Source organism: Salvelinus alpinus, chromosome 8 (genome assembly GCF_045679555.1).
Source record: "Salvelinus alpinus chromosome 8, SLU_Salpinus.1, whole genome shotgun sequence".
Lineage (NCBI taxonomy): Eukaryota > Metazoa > Chordata > Actinopteri > Salmoniformes > Salmonidae > Salvelinus > Salvelinus alpinus.
In genome coordinates this window covers 38,522,006-38,530,004 of record NC_092093.1, presented here as the reverse complement: position 1 = coordinate 38,530,004, position 7,999 = coordinate 38,522,006, and the positions used below count along the sequence as shown (strand labels likewise).

General features: G+C 40.4%; 1 long non-coding RNA gene across 1 annotated transcript; it reads left to right on the top strand.

The window, feature by feature from the left end:
- The first annotated feature begins 5,768 nt into the window (after nt 1–5,768).
- On the top strand, nt 5,769–6,763 carry LOC139583079 (uncharacterized). The gene is made up of 2 exons (XR_011676478.1): nt 5,769–5,990; nt 6,091–6,763. It is a non-coding gene; the product is annotated as an uncharacterized lncRNA (long non-coding RNA).
- Nucleotides 6,764–7,999: the final 1,236 nt, after the last annotated feature.

Sequence of the window (7,999 nt, the reverse complement as noted above, 5' to 3'; positions counted from 1 at the left end):
TCCACTTCAATCTGTGTACATAAAGGGGGAAGGGTTAAAGAAGGATTGAGACATTTGAAACATGGAGTGTGTATGTGTGCCATTCAGAGGTTGAATGGGCAAGACAAAAGATGTAAGAGCCTTTGAACAGGGTATGGTAGTAGGTGCCAGGCGCACCGGTTTGTGTCAAGAACTGCAACGCTGCTGGGATTTTCACCCTCAACAGTTTCCCGTGTGTATCAAGAATGGTTCACCACCCAAAGGACATCCAGCCAACTATGGGAAGCATTGGAGTCAACTTTGGCCAGCATCCCTGTGGAACTCTTTCGACACCTTGTAGAGTCCATGCCCTGACGAATTGAGGCTGTTCTGAGTTTCAGCCTTGTGTGGTTGAAATGCCAGGCCCTAACTTTTTTCCCAGTCCACCCCTGTCAGAGCTTGCAATATTGGGTTACATGAGCTGCTAGTTGGGGCAACCTGCACTGTAGCGGATACAGTTTAGCCAATGCCCCTATGTGCCCCAGCCCATTGAAGGCACAGTCTCATGGCACAGGGAGAAGGGCTCACATGCAGGCAGGAATGGGTAACAAAGACATAAAACTCTTAATGGACAACAACACATTCAGAATTCCTGGCCCTAAAGAAAACATTTGTCTTAATAAAGGAGGTGTTGATTTGAATAAGTCACCAAACCAGTCTGTGACATACATATGGCCTTCGTTAAACGTTGAAAAGATTGTTTGTTTATTTACATGGGACCCTCTGATGTGGCTAAGAAGTAATTCTTTTGAATTGTTTTTTTTTAATAAAGGAAGAAATCACGACATGCATCCCAAATGGCACCCTATTCCCTATGTAGTGGACTACTTTTGACCGGGGCCCATACGGTTTCATTCAAGATTAGTGCACTATATGTAATAAATAGGGTGCCATTTGAAACACTGGGCTTGCGTCTGTCCTCTTTTAATAAACATGCCATATTAAGGTTATCAGTAATGAGGAGTTGACAAGGGTTTAATGTCTGGTTTTGAGGTCTGTCAATGTGACTGCGCTTAAACATTTCTCTGTACTTGTACTTCGAAAGTATTTGCCCCATACCAACTCAATTGGCTTTTCTATTTTCTATAGAGGGAGGCTGCTCTCGTGAGGCATTCGATAAACAAATGGACACTCACTTTAGTGACCTGCAGACAATTCACTAAATAAGTCTAGATTAGAAATTGGTTGCTGTTAAACAAATTGCATGGATCAATCAACATGTTCTGTTTCTCTGAAGGATAAATCTCAAGACGTAAGAGGGAAAGGTACAATAAACTGTGTTACACTGATACCTATTAGAAACAAAAAACTACGTTTTAATTGAGAGGAAGCTGAAAAATAAAGGAAATTCACATGAGCACCACAATGCCTACTCCACCCATGCACTACCAAGGTTTTCCAGCACACAGCTTTGACCTACTACAGTAGCTGTGTTAGTCTATTGTACTTCAAACAATGTGTAGGCCGGTTGTTTAGGATTCAAACCTTCTCAAACAGCCTAATTCATACTCTTAGAGGAGGTGCTTCCACAATAATGTGATTTGTATCACAATCAAGTTAACGTATTGGATTCTTCACACACCAGACTAATCCCGTTCCACTACCTTTTCAAACTTTTTCAAATGATCTGAAAATAAGCTTTGCTTTTAAACTTACAACACCATCATTTGATTAAGCGAGTGAGCTGTTTTGTCTTGCAGTAATGTGGTGCCTGTCTGTATTTCTTTAAACCTTTATTTTAATATATATTTTAATTTGTTTAACACTTTTTTGGTTACTACATGATTCCATATGTGTTAGTTCATAGGTTTGATGTCTTCACTACTATTCTAGAATATAGAAAATAGTAAAAAATAAAGGAAAACTCTTGAATGAGTAGGTGTTCGAAAACTTTTGACTGGTAGTATATATATATATATATATTAATAGCAGGACACCGTATAGTCCATTATTACACTGAAGAGTATAAATTAGGCTGTTTGAGAAGGTTTGAATCATGAGAAACCTGCATACACATTGTTGGAAATACAACAGACCAACATAGCTACTGTGGTAGGTCAAAGCTATGTGTTTGAAAACCTTAGTAGAGCATGGATGGAGTAGTCATTGTGGTGCTCGTGATTTTTTTTATTTTTCGGCTACAGACCAATGCCTACTTCTAACTTAAAACATAGTTTTTTGTTTTTAATTTCCATGGTTTCTACACTGGAAGATGATTTTCTTTTAAAGGGGAACTGCACCTGCTGACTTTGCCTCGTTTTTTGGCTTGCTTAAGAAATCTGGCGGCCATGACAGAAGCCAAACGTGTGTTGGCTTCGGGGTGTGGTGTGATATGGGTGTTTCTTGGGTGTGTCCTCGACACCACCAAAACATACCCATCTGTCAGAACCTTGCCCAAAGCTGTTTCCCCGCAGTCAGCCACAACAAACAAACCTCCTGCAGGTTAAGTTCAATAAATACAGGCAAATGTATAGTGAGCTGCTTTGAATAGGTCAGAAGCTTTGAGTAGGTCAGTAGCGTACAGAGTAATATGAGAAGAATGCAATGGCTAAATTTATATAGATATTGTAAACTAAGTGTTTTGATAACTTTCAAATGTAGTAACGTTTCCATGTAGAGTATACAACCCTTTACATAATACCATAGAAGCAGTGTTCTGTTAATATAACAATGTGCACCTTTCATTGTAATTGTGAGCCGATACAGATACTGTGCCTATCAGCATTTTGTCTAGTGGTAATGGGGCTACCTTGGCAAACATGTCAGAGGGGTCATACCTTCCTGTGTGGTGACCCGTATACAACAGGAGTTCCCTGATCCTGGTGCAGAATACACAGGGTTTCTCCTTCTCCATATAGACTGATGCCTTTTTTTATTGAATTGAATGGTAATACAAGTAAAAGTTTTGTCTAGTAAAATCACATAATATTGCAAATCTCCATGTGCTGACTCCATACATATTTCTGTGAACACATACACACATAGTCACTGTTCTATTACCAATGGCAGTTAGGATAGGTGATATCTGACACACAAACAGGTACTATGTTGAAGTTTGAACAGGTCAGATAAAACCTACCCAATTATGGTCTCCCTATCAAATGACTGAAGCTGTCGTCTGGCAAAAGCATTTCCAGTCCATCTGTAGAAATAGGCAGAGTTGAGGCAGAATTCATCAGTGACACATGGAATGAAAAGGGTGTTGCTAGTACTGGACATTTGTGTTGTACTGTATTAATAGTAATCACCTCTGTTGAGTATCAGGTCTCTCTGCATCTCATGCATCGGTGAACACATACACAGTCACTGTTCTATTACCAATGGCAGTTAGGGATGGGTGATATCTGACAGAAAAACATATATTATGTTGAAGTTTGAACAGGTCAAACTAAACCTACTTAACTCTGTTCTCCCCACGGCGACTGTTGGTGAGCAGGCAAGAGGTGAGGCTGGAGGTAAGGTCTTTGCCAGAACAGCATAGATCAGCTTCTGGCCCCTCATCAAAGATACTGGTCGGTCACACACAAACACACACACACACACACACACAGAGCACTGATTAAATGATCAATGGTGGTTATGAGTAGCCTGGTGGAACCAACCTGATCGCTGCGTTCACCTTTTAATTTCACTTCAGATATCATAAAATGTGAAGTGAAATAGAATGGGGAACACAGCAATCAGGCTAGGTTATTGTTAGTTGAGAATTATCTGTTAATTGAATGATTAGAATATTCCGCCCTGAAACATATAATTGTTTGGAATTGATTAGAATGTATAAAATCATAATCAATAAATGTGTAGTCCTAGTCAGAATTAGGTTAAAGACAATATGTCTTTATGGTATTTTAAACATAGACTGTCTGAGCTTGGTGCCGAGCTGACTAGAGATTTGGGAGAGAACAGGGAGTACGTCTCAAGGACAAGGTCACTAATCTCTGTCGGCTGGGTAGCAGGACATGTGTGTGCGTCTGTTTGTGTGTATGTGTGTGCGTCTGTTTGTGTGTATGTGTGTGCGTATGGTTGTGTGAATGTGTGGGCGTGAGAAGTCAGTATAAAATGTATTGTTTTGTATTCTTTACTTTAGAACGTTCTCTGAATAAACTGTACTAACCATTTGTATAAGTTGAGTCTTTGACTAATTAGTATTATACCCATGGTCTTACAAACCTCGGGAATTGGTCAGAGCTATTGATTGATTGTTATTATCATTGGGATTGGAAATTCTCTTATCAGTTATGCCATGGACATTGTATGCATGTAATAAGTAGAAAATAAGCTACAAATAATGTCAGTTTACATAAATGATGTCTCTGAATTGGGTTATCAAATGTATCCAAGTAATGAAGTGGGTTGCCTTCTGTGTTTGTATAAATGATGAGCCTGTGAAAGCTGTTGGTTTAAACGCCCATAGTTATTCCTATGAATGGAACAGTCAGCCTCATGTTTGCAAGTATCCTGCCAGCAACCTTGAAGGTCCATTCATAGGAATGCTCACAGTGAGGGCATGTCTGCATGATGTTGATGAGGGCCCCCTTGCTGGTTTTCTCTGTGTTGCATGTCCGGCTGCAAACTGGACATCTCTCGAACAACTGCAGCAGGTAATCTTATGAGGTGGTGTTGACTAGGAGAGCCTGTGACAGGGTGATGTAATAGACAGCCAAGTTATTAATTGCATTTTGTTCCAAAGAAAGGACAAAGATTTTTGCTAATGCACTTCACAACCAAAATGACTGTATTGGTTGCATCTGCTTGGCTGGGGAATTAGGCTACTAGTTCATCAAGCAGGGTGTTTTTGAATACAACTTTTAAAATATACATAACCAGGTACATAACCTGCAGTCTATGGCCTAGCTACCGGTATTGTACTGGGGACCACCATTGTACTGGGGACCAACAAACTCCAACCATCTATTCCGCATTATAGGGTCCTTCGGCAGGGCATGCAAACCATAGTTGGTCAATCTGTATAAAGCTTTTCAGTCACAAACGGCCGTGATCCTTTAAAACAAATTCAATGAAGGAAGCAAAGTGGGCTTAGGGGCGATTTGCACGTGAAGCTTGGCAAAAAGGGGCATGATTTGTTCACATAATTGTAATCCAAACCCAACCTTCATTTACTCATTGTGACACACTGAGGATCCAAACTCTTAACCTATTTTGTAGTACATTTTGAGACTAGAATACATGTTTCTGACTCCTATCGATGTCATATAGCCATTTTTAAGGGATTAGTTGGTTTTTAGCGGCAGTCGCTCTTTAAACATTTCCACATGCAAAAAATGATATTTTTTTGCAACCAAAAGTCTGTAATTGGCAGTGCTATTGGAACCTTTAATTTGGCCTCTGCTAAAAGGTCTGGGGCCTCATTTATAAAACTGTGCGGAGGATTCATGTCAAAAGGTGGCATACAGACAAAACACAGAAAGTGCTTACGCACTAAAATATTCTGATTTATAACACAGTGCGCATGCACGTCCCAAACTAGTTTCCCTTTATAAATCACAATGAACTCGAAATTTTGCGCACGTGTGCGAGCGTCTTGTCCCACCCGTTTAACCCTTTTAAATAGCCTAGAAATAGTCAGTGAAACGCCCCTAATTAATATTCGGCAAATCCCGACAGAAAGGCAAAAAAATTGAATTTCACCCAGTGTGAAATGGAAGTTCTTGTAGGGGAGGTTGATGCAAGAAAAAAAATATTGTTTGGTCGACACTATAAATACCAAAAAGGCGTTAGCGTCCAACCACATGCTGCCACTGTCTATGCTGCTGGCTCAGAATGTCAGACCCTCTCAGAAATAAAAAAGTGGTCCGACATAAAAGTGGAGGCCAAAAGGCGCATAGCCTTACACAGACAAAGTGTTTGTGCCACCGGAAATCAAGCGACTTGCTGTATTATAGGGGGATCCCTCCTGAGTTGAGTAGTGACGGAGAGGGACACGGACATGCAAGACGCACCGGAGGATCCAGGTATGTAATTAGTTTTCCCCTCGTTTGAAAAGAGTTAACTAAATGCATTCCAGTTTAAACATTTGACAAACAATTGTGACATTTTCTATTGGTGCTGCAGCTGAGCAGGAGCTGAGTGCGCCCAGCCCCGGGGTCTCCACTGCACCTCACAACTCTCCAGCGGCCGTGTCCTCACAGATGCAATCCTACAAATGCAAAGAGACACCATCGACGCTATTAACGAGGTTGCCAAGGAGTTGAAGTGGGACAGGCATGGCTTGTTTTCTGCGGGTGTTTCTCTGTAAAGCTGGGCCCATTACAGCAGAGAGATCCAAGAGAACATCTCTTAGTAATCGGAACTGGCTCATACGCCACTCATCATTGGCCAGTAAATCTTGCTGGTCTCTGAAAATTCGCCAAATCGTCCAACAGTGCCAAAGCACCCATTTTGCGTCATTACGTATTGAAATTGCATGCCTTTTTTATACCCACCCATTTGATTGTCAAAGCTTACCAATTGCGTAACACCTTCAGGTGTGGTAATTACCCTGATTGTAACTGACAATGACAGGGCCATTGTTACATTGACAGTTCTGCGCAACGAACATGAGAGAACAATACATGAAACTGCACTGCTATCTGCCCGACTGAGGCGTCTAAAACGGCATCAGTTTAAACGTAATTTGTCCTACTGTTCACCTTATTATTTATGAGAATACATTTCATAACATGCAAGTACTGTTTAATAATTACAGATCCAGTTAAATGATTCCCGATTAAACTGTACAACATATTTGAGGGGTTATTTTGTAAAAACATATCTCCGTTTGTATTTATTATCCTAAATCATGTTTTTTTTTGTGCACTCAAGGGAACTCTTCATATATAATACATGAGGTAGTATTTCGATTTATTTTACACAATGGAATCAATTTCAAACGTTTTTCAAGTTTCATCCTTCTGCCATCGGAGTCAGTTTCTAATTTCTCCAGTTTATGTGCGTAAGTATGGGTCAGAGTGTCCGTGGAGGACCGCACATTCTCCCGTCAAGTTAGTATTTTATAAAACCCAAAGTTTGCTTAGAAAGTGGCGTAAGCCTTCTTTTGTGCCTACGCAACGTTTATAAATGAGGCCCCTGGGCCTTATTGGCATAGGTGGTGTGCTTGCATAACTGCAAGGGTTGCCGGTTTAAAGCCTGGTCTTTTGGCTGTTGCCCTCTAATAGCTCAAATCAATTTTGAACTAGCTATTAAAGTATGTGTAGAATTTACCATGGATAGTCAAAAGTAATTGTCTGCAGTTTTCAGAAGTTGAGTAGCTCAATTGATTGTGACAGTCTTACATTGTAAAATAAGACTCCATTTCCATTGAAAGCAAAGTAAAAGAAAACCATTTAAGTAATTGACTTTTGAAGTTGTATAAATCGGCCATAGAGACTAAAATATATCCCATTTACACTTGAACCGCATCTTTCTTGTGCATTTTACAGCCTGTTTATTTTATATTGGTATAATCTGGTTTGGGGGGGGGCATTAGCCCTCCACCATGCCTAGAGCTGTGCCACTGGAATGGCCGTGCATGGCAGAGTTGTTGACAAATATCCAACACATGGCAGAGTTGTTAGTTTGGCACTGTTGATCAGCACACCTTTGGATTAAAATGCTAGCAAGCATGCATTTGCACACTGCAGTCAGTGACAACATAGGCGCTATTGATTAAACAGTGCAATTTGTTTTCTCAGCTGTTTGAGTTGTGCAATGTCTGATAGTAAAATGTGGCTAGCTCTTACCGTAGCTTGTACTATGGAGTAGTAGCTAGCTAGTGTTGCAAAAGCCCATTGTCTACATTGTAAGGTAGCAGCGTGACAATTTTCCTCAAGTTTGGTGTTGCTTTTTAACTGATATGTTAGCTAGCTATGTTTTGTGGAAAAATGTAGGACTGGCATTAGGATGTGAGCTAGCTAATGTTAGTTAGTTTCTTTGCCTGTTTGTTAGCTAGTTAGCTTTCAGCTGACTACTGTTAGCTAGCTAC